Genomic DNA, 13,117 nt, shown 5'->3' with positions numbered 1-13,117 from the left:
AAACAAACATTGGTAAACTGTGCAAGTAGTAACTGAAAACTGCTTAAAGGAATCTAGTGCAGTATGATTAGACAATATTGCGCTATTGTTTGTAAATAACTGCATGAGGGTTTGTGAATGCAGTTGCTGATAGTAGGCAATTATTTGATACCATTGTAAACTCACAGTATCTCGAGAGATTCCGAGAATTAGGAAATTTCTGTGTTCTTTGTTTTCTTTTCTTTTGTTTTAAAACAGAAACCCCTTTGGAAAAGTCATCATACAATTGCAAGGTAGGACTAATGAGTAGTGTGATATTTCTTTAACCCGTAACTAACCACTAATGGACGATTAGAGTTGTAAGATATTTGGTGCATTTATGCTGGGTGTCTTTTTTAACTAGTGTTGTTTTTGGCATTTATCTTGAAGGTTGCAAACTACCAAGCACCTGGCATTGTAGAAGTGTTAACAAGGGCTTCTAGTTATTTTGGTATGTACAAGAGGATTAATGCTGAGGAGTAATATATTTCGTTGACATAGATAGAAGAATCTATTCTTGATTTCCTTGTTATAATTGTATGTTTATTCAGCAAACGAAGTCTCTTTGAATAAAGAAGCCCAGAACACTACAAGAGAGAAAACCGTGCTGATATCTCAAGAAGAGATCCAGTGTTTTTTCTTGTTTTCTCTGTCCAATTCCCCTTTCCCTTGGGGGTCACTCAGCTTGGTCAAGTTAAAAGCATTCTTGCTAACTGGTTGACTCACTAGGGACTTGGGAGATTGCATCGCCAAGAAGAAACAACAGGAACCTTGTGAGCATCGCCTGACACACATACTGAATCTTTCGTAAATCACATGGCCCATGCATAGGCCAACGTAATTCAGGATCCTTACTAGTATATTTATTCCATAATGTGAAGTACATTATAGAAGAAATACCATATTTAATATACATATCCCTATTAGGCATCCCCACCAGGGTGGCCGGTTGTGTCTCATCGAGTCTCATACTCGTACCACAACAAAAGCAACACATTCTACGAAGTGTGCTAGAAACCGACATGCCAAAAATAGTGCGATATATGCAGTATTATACGCAAAGTAGCACATAACGCCATAACCGCGGCGGATTTTCCGCCATGGTGTGGGCGTTCTAAAGGGTGGGCGGGGCTGCGTCGGCCATTGGCCGACGACAGCACTAGGGAGGTAGTGCTCCCGTCGGCCAACGGCAGCACGGAGCAGGTTAAATCACTTTGTGCCGTTCTCCTCATTACCTGCCTATATAAATTGCAATTTATATATATCCAAATCTCAAAATCCCAAAATTGGCCTATACAAATACCAATACAAACAGCAAGCGTCGCATCAAACGACCTCACCAATCCCAAATGTCCAGATTCCAACTGCCAAGTTCTTGAATCAACCAAATGGTCACTGCACGGCGAATCAACAGAAGAGATCTCAGTCGAGGACCGGCACCACCTGGAGGGTCAGATCAGAAAGAAAGGAAAAACGCTGTGGTTGCCAAGACGCACGTCTCCTCGGGCAGCGATCGTCTGCAGCGAGATTCCAATCATTCGTTTCAACCACTCCTTCGGGCATCCGAGTCGCAGATGAGCCCTACTGGCTGGGAGCCAATTTGTCGTGGTGAGCCTCAGCTAGGCCTACCAGTGCTAGGGGTTCACCCTTCGTTGCACAAGTCCTCAGACCAATAGAATAGAAGTTGGACGGAAACTGGAATATAAAACAAAGTATTTATTAACCTCATGAGGTGGAACTACATTCACATAACACCCTTCGGTAGTGTATGAAGTAGCACACTGAACAGAAGGAACATGGTCCTTTTATACCCACACAGGGGCTCAGAAGAAGGTGGTACAAGTACTGAAGAGAAGGTTTACATACATAAAAGGTCATTGAGAAATGCACAGTCAACAGTAGGGCGGAGCTTAGCAGTTTGCTAATTGCGGTAAAAATACACTGACAGTTACAGACTAAGACATATGTGAACAGTTACAGTGTCTTCTGCGCAAGTGCAGACTTGCAGAATCTAAATATAGTCTGTCCATAAGCAGAGTACAAGAGTAAATGACAGCAAGGAAGGAGAGAGCACATGGTGAGCACATGGCAGACAAGATGACTGCCGAAAACAAGATGGCTTCAGCTAAATGTTAACCCCGATCGCTTCCAAATTACAACAAGCAGAGGTAAGAATAGCCAAGTTCCAAACTGATAAAAACTGCTGTTGGTTGCCTTGCTACTTCAACAGGCAACAATCTGTTCACTTTCAATGGGCTAGGCATAGGCACTGATGTTGGAAGTGAAAACAGCATTAACGTTCCCACCTCGGTGAGGCTCAGGCACCTGAATCTTTCAATGTACATGTATGTGTCGCTCACCAATGCTTGTGTGACTGGATGACAAGGTAATATGTGCATAAGTCCCTAACAGCCTGGTGAACAATGTTATCCTTTACATTATTCTGTTCATTCAGTGCTTTCGCCTGACACTTTTTGCCTCTGAGAATGAGTTTAATTGTTTCACCCTTCACAGAAGAAATGATAGAACCAGAACAAAGCATGCTCCTCTTTGGGGCAGTAAAGTAATCCATTTTATTTAACATTGAAAATGCTTACAATCATTTGAAGACCTGTGCCTTTTAAAAAGATCATCAACAGGTGTTCATTAAAGCGGTAGACCTCGGGCCTGGGGAACCTGGTTCGAGTCTCGGCTACAACGCTCAACATCCTGTGATTCTGGGCAAATCACTTCATCTCCCATTGCCTAACAAAAATGAATGTGTACATCTGTAACGAAAGTGGTGCTCATGTAAAGCGCTCTGATACCTGAGACCCGGGTCTAGTTCGGGCTATATAAAACTCTTTATTATTATTTTTTTTTTAATTAACACTCTCTAAAAGTGCATGGAATCCTGCCTCTTCCCTCCATTACTACACTGTTTTCTTCCCTTCCATCACAAAGGCTCGGCCACCGGTGACTGGTACTGTACTTCAGTACGTCTATTATCTATGTGCAACGGTGCAATGGCTAACCTTTCACCAAATTAGACTACATTTTACACTACTAAGGTATATCCTGTCTTGTGATTCTAATCTGACATTCATTTGTGAGAAAGGTTACTAACTCTTTACAAAAACAATATAAATATTTTTTTTTCTCCGTAATACAATCATATTAGCGGTATTTTACATTCCCATCGTTAAAAACAAATTACTGTAACATAATAACACTCCAGACTATATTTAACTCCAAGGTATTATTAGTGCAAAACGCGATGCAATTGTATCAATGCAAAAGAGATGAGATATGCGCTTCCAAAGCAATCCCGCGATGATGTTTTCTTTATTGTTTTATATGTATCTCTGCTTTAGCCTCTGATGTTACCATGCAATTCTTTGCGTTTAAACAAACAGGCCACGGTGGATAGTCATTTACACATGAAAGAATCACAATTTATTTGACAGTTTAAGTGTACGTTATTTGTATAAGTGAGCTAGTTTTATGTTAAATAACTTTGGGCTGGTGGAAAATGTTCTGCACTGCATTTTATATTTCCCACAATCTGACTGAAAATTCCATCTGAGTCAGTTTGGACTGTGTTCCTGACAGACTGTGGCAGAGGTATAATTTTTACAAAGAGATAAGCTAGTTTTAGAGAAACTTTATGAGAAAGGTTTGACTTAGAAGCTTAGCAAGTGTAAGTTTGTGAGGCAAGACATTGGAGATTTGGAGAATTGCACCACAAAAAATGTAATTAGTCTAAAGGAAAATCTAGTTTAAGCAGTAGTGAACAACAACTCTGTCAAGAAAGGAAGCGTTGATGTACGCTTTAGGCACGTTAAATGTCCATGCTGTTTATTGCCACACTGGCCTCTAAGACTGTCAATATGAGAGTGCTGCTCAAAAAGGGTGTTTAGTCAATTGAGAGTGAAAGGAGGTTTTTCAGAGTGATCTGGATGGTGCAGCTGATATGCAGTGCTTTGTCCTTACACACGAGTGCTGGATAGTAAAAGATGTAAGTGCATTGAGGCGGTGGGTTGTTTTACTGCAAAGGAGTATTGAAGGTAATAGGACATTTCTTGATCTCTGTGTGGATCTGAAGCCAATTATTCTACTATCGATAGAGAAAACTGGAGCGTGTTCTGGACCATCAAAAATTGGGGAATTTTGTTTGTGGAAAAAATTCTCAGTTTACACTGACCATAAACTTTTAATAGAGGGTCTAACAAACAAGGCTCTCGTTGCTGTATCCATGTGCATCAGCAGAAGCATAGAAGGGTAATAGGAATATAAAACAGTGTTCATTATACACCTGACCCAAGTAACACAGTGGCCAATTGCTTTCGAGGCTAGGTTCAGCAAAGGCAGATGTGTCTGAATCAGGTGATGACAAACAACTTAAGGTATCCAGCGTTACTGAAGGGGATGTTTCCCAAGACAAATGGTTACAAGCTCTTCAAAATGGTGAGGTGTTTCAAAAAGTGTGTGAAGCAATACAAAATGAACGGGCACATGAGAAAAAGTCACAGGAATTGGGGCCTTTTGGCAAGTGGGACATGAGATATCTATGGATGGTGATGTTTTGTTGAGGGGAACGAGATTGGTTGTTCTGGTATTAACTCGAGGAAAATTATGTCAATGGGACAAGCAATGTATCAAGTAAAATCAAAAAAAGGATTGTGTTAAGTTATTGGTGGCCTGGCATGGATAACAAAATAGAGAAGTTATTCGGAGATTGTGATATTTGCATGAAGAGTAGAAAGTTACCCGACAAGCCATTGAATGATGTTTCATTGGATAATGTGGGTTTTCCGCAAGGGGGGAAATAGTGTAATTGCCTTCTGCAATAGCTGATGGTTTTTCCAGTTGGACAGTGTTGGACTTGGCCCTTTTTGCAGGGGTATCCCTGAACTTTTTGCCTTCCTCCTGGTATTTTTTCTGACCTGGTGTTGGTGGTTTTAGGACTCTGGGCACTTTATCACTGCTGTCCAGTGTAAAGATCATGTGCTCTCTATGGTAAAACTGGTCTAAACGTGTGTGGCGTATTTAATTTACCTATCAGTTCCTTGTAAAGTGGTATCTTATATACCCAGGGCCAGTAAATTAAAAGCTACTGGTGGGCTTGCAGCGCTGCTTGCACCACCCACCAAACCAAAGTAGCCTTTCAAATCTGTCTCAGGCCTCTGCCATTGCAGGGCCTGCGCATGCAGTTTACTTCCATTGTGACATAGCTCATAAAGTGGTTGCCATGTCTGTGACTCCCCTTTCACTACATATCAGTCACCCCTAAGGTAGGCCCTATCTAGCCCTATGGGCAGGGTGCAATGTAGGTAAAAGGCAGGACATGTGCCTTAACTTTGTGGCATGTCCTGGTAGTGACGAACAGTCATTTTGGTTGCTCACTACTGTGAGGCTGCCTTCTCATAGGAATGCATTGGGGATTCCCTGGTAAGTGTTTAAGTGGTAATTCCTGATCTGAGAGGAGTAGCGTCATCAAGTTTAGTATGTTTGGAATAGTGGTAATAAATGCTGCGTAATGGTGTGGGCAGATTTATTGTCACTATTTTAGAAATGCCACTTGAAGAAGTGGGCATCTCTGTGTGCTGTGTGTCTTGGTGCCTGCCTGTTGTGTATTGCATCCCTGGCTCTGGAGTGATAGGGGCTGGGGAGGTGAGTGGTTCCAGAGTGGCTGGGTGAGTCAGCGCTAGGCTGAATAGGCCAATCTGCATTTGTAGTAGTGGGAGGAGTAGCACCTGGGCCTGAATAGGACTGTGCCTGCCTTCTACAATGCTGGCTACGCCCCCTGTGGTGTGTCTGGGGCCAGAGCCTACACTAAAAATGAGGGGGTTTTGTGCACTGAAAGGATGGTCCTAAGTGCCCCCCAGAACTGGTTTGGACTGGGCATAGAGCTCTGTGCGAGGGGGAGAACAAAGAACATAGGGTGTATAAATATTGGGGCTGTGACCCCATGTAAAGGGTGCTGCTTGGTGCTCACTTGGGGCCGGCAGGCTGCTGGACTGCCAGTAGGAACCGCCACCCAGGGACTGACCTACTGCCCTGCTTGGCAGCTGGGGGATTTGCTGTCTACCCAGGAGACCCGGTGTGCGGTCCTGCCTGTGCACTTCTGGGAAAGAAGTGCTGCCTGTTTCCTGGTGGTGTCTGCCGGGGTGAGACCGGCCCAGCACTGCGTGCTCTGTTCATTGCCCTGGACGTGGGCTCATAGGCATCAGTGCATACTGAGTGCTCCGATTTCCTTTTAACTGGTGCCGCAGAGGAAGCGAGTGGTGAGCACTGTTGCCTTGGTTGTTAATAGTGCCAGAGAGGGCATATATACTAAACTCCGTAACACTAATTAAAAGATCGATATTTTACACAACTATATTTTTGCAAACGAAATTAATAACGTCTATATTTTTAAAATCGATATTACTTACCTTCATATCGATATTCTTGACAACGAAAATCTTGCTTTCGATATTTTCATTCCATGATATTTTAAACTTGATATTATGGTACTTAAAAATGTTTTGCCTCGATATTCTGTCTCTTTACCTACAGTAGTACTCCACTCTGCCAAACTATAAATAGGTTAAAAGCTGCATTGGTGCATCCTTAGGTAGCACAGGCAAGATTCTTAACATTGCAAACATTGATGGAGATGCAAGAAACATTATTAGGAGTAAAATACATAATATGTAGAAAAACATTCTAAAACTAAGGAAACAATATTCAATAAAAACTATAATTCTTCTATGGGTCAAAATGAACAACAATATTAGCACTGGAATAAACAATGCAAACTGCCCAACTGGGTTGATAGAATATGGCACTGAACTAAAAGAAATCATATAAAGCCCTCTGAGGCTGTTGAAACATGTTTCAGTAGTTGTCTGTGCACACAAAAGCAATTAGCAAGGTTATTTATTTATTTATTTAAATTCTTATATCGCGCAGGAATCAATCCCGTAAGGGTATCTCCGCGCTTTGCTCATCAGGACCAGAGTGTTACATTAGCAGATATGGTGAGGGTAGTTATTACGGTTGGAATGCTTCTCGGAAGAGTAGAGTTTTTAGAGACTTTCTAAAGGACATATGGTTAGTAGTCAGTCTCAGATCAGTGGGAAGTTTGTTCCATAGAGCGGGGCCGATTGAAGAGAATGCTCGGTCTCCCTGTCTGGATTTTTTGTAACTGGTGGTTTCAAGAGGGCTTGATTGCAGGAGCGGAGTGACCGACAAGGTTGATACAGCTCTAGTGATTGGGAGAGATATTTGGGGCTATCTCCATATAAGCTTTTATGTACCGTGCAACAAATTTTAAAACTGATTCGCTGCCGTATGGGAAGCCAATGCAGTTCTTCCAGCAGGGGCTTGGATGGAGTCCTAGGTGGTACATTCATGACCAGTCTAGCCGCCGTATTCTGGACTACCTGCAAACGTCCCACTGCGTCCGCATTAGCAAGTGTCAGCAGGGCGTTGCAGTAGTCCAGGCGGCTAGTAACCAAGGCCTGTACGAGAGTCTTCCTATGGGTATCAGGGAGGTATGGGAAGACTCGTCTTAGAAGGCCAATGGTGTGAAAGCACAATCCTGCAATATGGTTAGTGTGATACTTAAGGGTTAGTTTTTGGTCAATTTTTACCCCTAAATTTTTGACATGTGGCTTTGATGTTGGAACTGGACCCAGGTCCAGCGGCCACCAATCGGGAGACCACAGAAGATTCGCTTTGCCGAAGAGCATGATCTCTGTTTTTGCCACATTGCATTGGAGGCAATTTGCTGCCATCCAATGTGACACTGCCCTCATACCCTCAGCGAAGTTTTCCTTCACTTTAGGGCCAAGGGAGTTGAAAGGGTAGAGGAGCTGAGTGTCATCAGCGTAAGAGACTGGTGTGAACCCGTATTTTCGTACAATCTCAGCGAGGGGGGCCACATAAACATTAAACAATGTAGGGCTGAGACAAGAGCCCTGTGGCACCCCTTTTGTGAGCACCCTCGAGATGGACCTGTAGGGGCCAAGGCTGATTGATTGCGATCTTCCGGAGAGGAAACTCTCCAGCCAGGATAGAGCTAAGCCTCCTATCCCCACACCCTGCAAGCGGCTGAGAAGGATGTTGTGGGACACGGTATCAAAGGCCGCAGACAGGTCCAACAGCACTAGAATCATGGAGCCCCCTCTATCCTGTGACATTTTGATCTTGTCAGTCACCGAGAGGAGGGCAGATTCAGTGCTGTGGTTGGGCCTGAACCCAGATTGTGATTGGTCCAGGCCCCCTGTCGCCTCGATAAAACTGGAAATGATGGTGTTAGCGTGTTTCTCAGCCAGTTTGCTGAAAAAAGGGAGGAGGGAGATAGGGCGAAGGTTGGAGAGCTCTGACCAGGGTAGAGTGGTGTTTTTACGAATGGGGTTCACAACCGCTTCTTTCCAATGTTGTGGGAGTTTTCCTTCGGCAAAGGAGAGGTTTATTAGTTTATGAATGGATGGGCCTAAGGATTCTGTCAAAGAAGGAATCACTTTAGCAGGGAGCAAATCGTTAGGGGAGCCGGTCTTCATGTTGGTAATGAGCATATTCAGTTGCTGTAAGGTTATTTCTGGGATCACATGTAGAGTATTCCCAGAGGTAGTCATAAGGGGAGTTTCAGAGACTACATTCTTTGGGGGACCTGCAACTTGCATAATTTTCTTATATATCCCCTCAATTTTGTCTTCAAAGAACTGGGAGATATTATTGCATAGGTCTTGAGAGAAAATATCTGGGGTCTCACACATTGCTGGATTGGTGAAGGCCTTTATGATCCTAAATAGCTCTCGAGTGGAGTTGCCTGCCTCAGTGATTTGAGAGGTGAGGCTGATTTTCCTCGCCTTTTTGATATTTTTATAATAGGAATTCATAGCTGCCAGATATTGTTCCTTATCTTCCTCCTTACGTGTCCGTCTCCAACACTTCTCTAGTTTCCTACATTTTTGTTTTTCTATTTTGAGGGCCTCAGTGTACCATATTTCCCTTTTGGCCATGATTGGCTGTTTAACAGTTTTCTGAGGGGCTAGAGTATTAATGGCTGATGTCAGAGAGGAGTTAAATTTGGAAAGAGATGTTTCTATGTCATCCGAGCTCAAAAGCACTGGTTCTTTCCAGATTTGTTATCCTTTCGTTAGGGTTAGGCTGACTGAATAATATGACTTCAGACTTAGGATCAGATTCCATTGCGGTTAGGAGGGCCTCATAATGACATTTGCTCCGTCCAAATCGGATCGGGTACATGTCTTTCCAACAGAGGGCTCGATTCTGTTGCGGTTTAGAAAGTTTCCCAACCAAATGGGTTTGGGAATGGTTTCCAACCGATTTGAATCGAGAGAGATGCCCCTTTACCAGCCATGCACAGTGCGGCAGGCACCAGGGGTGTCCGCCACAGGGTGCCTGATTTTCCCCAGCCACCCCTTTCTTCAATGGGAGCCTTTGCATTTGGTCGAAACATAGGCTCTCATTGAAGTCAATGGGAGTCCAACCAAATCGTATCTGGAAGCATCCAGATGCATTATACTCGGTCGGTCGGACTCTCCCGATCCGAGTCAGTAAGAAACCATTTCCAAACCAATTCAGTTGGAATGATTTTCTAACTTCATCGGAATCAGGCCCTTAGACGTAAGTCTGAAACACAATTATTTTGCAAGGACTGACCGCAGGCACAATCCCATGAAAACTCAACTTCTCCTGGGATTGACCACCTAATGGCTGCTCACAGTATCAAAGTTTCAGGAAAAAGGAAATGTTCCAGGTAGTTGCAGACAAATAATGAATCTGGACTAAAGATCCTCAGCTTAATGCAGCAGATTCTCACTTCTTTTTATGAGCACACCAATTAATTAGAGAATGTTATTGGCAGGCCCAGAAGGGCAAAAGAGCAAAACAAATATTCTAGGATTGAGGGTATGTAGCAGACATCAAGGCCTGACAGCTGGTTAAACAGCACATCAACATGCAAGACATTTTGCTTTAGAGCCAGCAACTAAATATCCAATGTATTACACTGATGTATCACATACATTCGTAGATTACTATATTATCTATAAAGATGCATCTTATGATTCATTGAACTATGGCAACCCAGAAGGTGTGGACCTTCTTCCCAAATCAAACTCATGATATTAATGGTCAGTGTAGCCAACCATTCCATTGCACTGTGTGTGAAGTAGAGAGATATTATATCACATTTAATGACCTGAGCTACATAACATCAGTGGGTACACCTCAGGTCAATGACCTGAGCTACATTTCAGCCTGTGGGAATACTTTCGGAATACCTTAGAACCATTTGGGTTAGGATTATGCCTCAGAATCTAGATGAGGTTGAAAAAGAACAATATTTATTGGAAGGGAGATCTGAAAGCCATTTTTGAATGATTTCCAAGTAATAGCTATTTTCGCAAATCATCCCCCAACAAATTAAATAGTACTACAATTTTGTCAAACTAACTCATTTTAATAAGACATACTGTACAATATTATTTACTTACTTTGCATCATGTGTGGTAATAGACCTGTTCATTTGTATTTCTTCACCTGTATGTAAAGTGTGGTCTACATCAGAATATCTCGAGTCACTGTATTGAGAGTCACTACATAAGGAGTATATTGCATGAGTCTTACAGGGCAACTATGATTTATTTTTATATATGTATATCAGAAAGCTACATATTTACCCAGAAAGCATGCTTTTTGTGTTTTGGTGTTAATCCATTCAGTAGTTTTTGATAAGTTAAGGTTTAAAATGTATATATATTTATTGAGATGCAGTAGTACCGTCAAAAGACACAACCTGACAGGCTGCCCGACATCATCAAAGAAGCTGCCTTACATCAGCAAAGATGTTTGGCAGACATTTTAGGACTCTGGAACTGAGTCCCTATGTCCTGAAACAATTTTATTTTAAAAAACATATTGGGCAGCACGGTAGGGATGTCCGAACACCTAGGCCTTGTGTGTGTGTGTGTGGGGGGGGGGGGGGGGGGCGAGGGGGTCCAAAATGGGTTTTCCCTCTGGAACTTTCCATAGGAAAATTCAACAGCACTACAGCCAAAATGGCTCAATGGAGGTTGGCTTTTTTTGTTTATATTACAACTTTGAGGAGGAGGCATGTGTGGGACCTCCTCCCTGATATTTATACCTCCTCCACCTCCCCAGGGTTCTAATAGTAGGAAAGGTCCCAGGACCCTATGTATATACTATATAAATTTGAGGAGGGGCGCATTTAGGGCTTCTTCCCCAAAAAGTTTCCTGTCCATGGGGGAGCCCATTCCCGAGACCCTAAAGGATTGCTAGAGTGGGGCACTGCCACACTCACCCCACATTGTATTGTGCACTCCCTCGCACCATGATCAGAGCTGTGGGGGTATAATGCAGATACATTCACTGTCTGCATGTCGCAGGCAGGGAGCTGGAAGCTGCCAGCTCACACTGCCAGCACTAAATGTGCAGGCATTGTGAGAGCTGGTGGACACTGGAGGAGTGAGCTCCCCACGTTGTCAAAAGGTTTAAAAACCATGAAGCTTTTGGGTACTCTTGGTTGGATAGCTGCACTCTAATTAAAAAAGATAGACAACAGAGTGGGATTTGGCTCCCTGCATTACCAAAGGATAAAGGAAAAATAAAGAAAAAACCTGATAAAGTAGAACTGACAGCTCAGGTTTGGGTTTCCTGCACTGCAAGTTAAAAAATGTAAAGAAATAAGCTGTGGGCACACCAGGTAGGGAAGAAAAATAGTAGCCGTCTCGTTGCCTTAGAAAGTAGATAGCAGATCATTATAAATTCACTGCTCTGGCCCAGGAATGCTCCCATAATGCCATGCATGGGCTTCCCTATCACTATTACAATTTATGTTGTGCCACAAGCAAGAGCAGGGGCACCACTGACTGTTAACATGAGTATTGTCGAGGGCTGCAAGTAGCACAGCTGGCCCCAGGAGTGTTAAAAAGAAAATTACAGTAAGTCTCCTGGGTCAATGAATGATAGTGTCCACTATTTTAAAGTACTCTGAGCTGGGGCTGTATGTGCTTCAGATGGAGTGCAGGAACATCTTGTGGTTGGTTCTTTGGTTGTATTGTGTGGCCCAAAGAATGCTTAAGGAAAAAGACTCAAACTGAAGAGTGTTTAAACAAAAACATATTTATGGATGTTTGGAAAAAAAATGCTTTATTTTCAATATTTTTGTGATAATTATTGTTATTTGTTGTGTATTTATAAGGAATACATTGGAATAGAGCTATTGATAAATTATTGTAGTGACTTTTTGACAAACCCAGTAGGTCTGCTTCATATAGGTTGATTCACTGACCCCCTGCTGAAACAATAGGTCAGGATTTTCTATTTTGGTGTTCTGACCCTTTGACAAAGACAGTAGGACTGCTTACTTAAGATAATGCAACTTTATATTTCTGCTTTACTTTTTAAAAAACTCAGAAATTCACTGAAAATACCAAAGGTTAAAGTGAGGTTATACTTAGGTCTGGTAATAATATCTTATTTTATATTTGGAAAAAAAATCCAAAAATGTACTGAAAAAAAGAAAGTGATGTTATAGTGACAATACCAGTTAAAATGTAACGTGGTAAACCAACATATATATATCCCACTGGCAGCAATAGTTCCAAAGGTAGTTATTATTTCAGCTGAGTTGCAATAGGAAAGGCATTTTTTTGTTTTCGCACAGATTTTTGGCAACAGACTTTGGGTTTACGCCACAACTCACTTTGAAATATGTCTTTGCAACCCACACCCATGATTTCAGCCTTTAAGTTGTTTAACTTGGAGTACTAACATTTTACTGGTAGGTAACTTGTGAACCACATAACTTTCACCATCCAGAACCATGTGTGGCTGCAGGGAGTACACTATTTCCATTCTCTGCACCCACACCAGTACACATAGGGGCCGATTCCGATTCTGTAAAATCCCCTACGAATAGCTGTACGGAGAATATTTCCCACACAAATCGTACACCTACAACGTCCCCATATGTACGATGAAGTACGATCCAAACCCAAAGCAGATCTCCGTACGAATCGTACCAAACACTGTACGACAAAAAAATACGTGCAAATTGTATCCGGAACACGCATTACGC

This window comes from Lissotriton helveticus, chromosome 1_1 (assembly GCF_964261635.1).
Source record: "Lissotriton helveticus chromosome 1_1, aLisHel1.1, whole genome shotgun sequence".
Classification (NCBI taxonomy): domain Eukaryota; kingdom Metazoa; phylum Chordata; class Amphibia; order Caudata; family Salamandridae; genus Lissotriton; species Lissotriton helveticus.
This window is presented reverse-complemented; position numbering follows the sequence as displayed.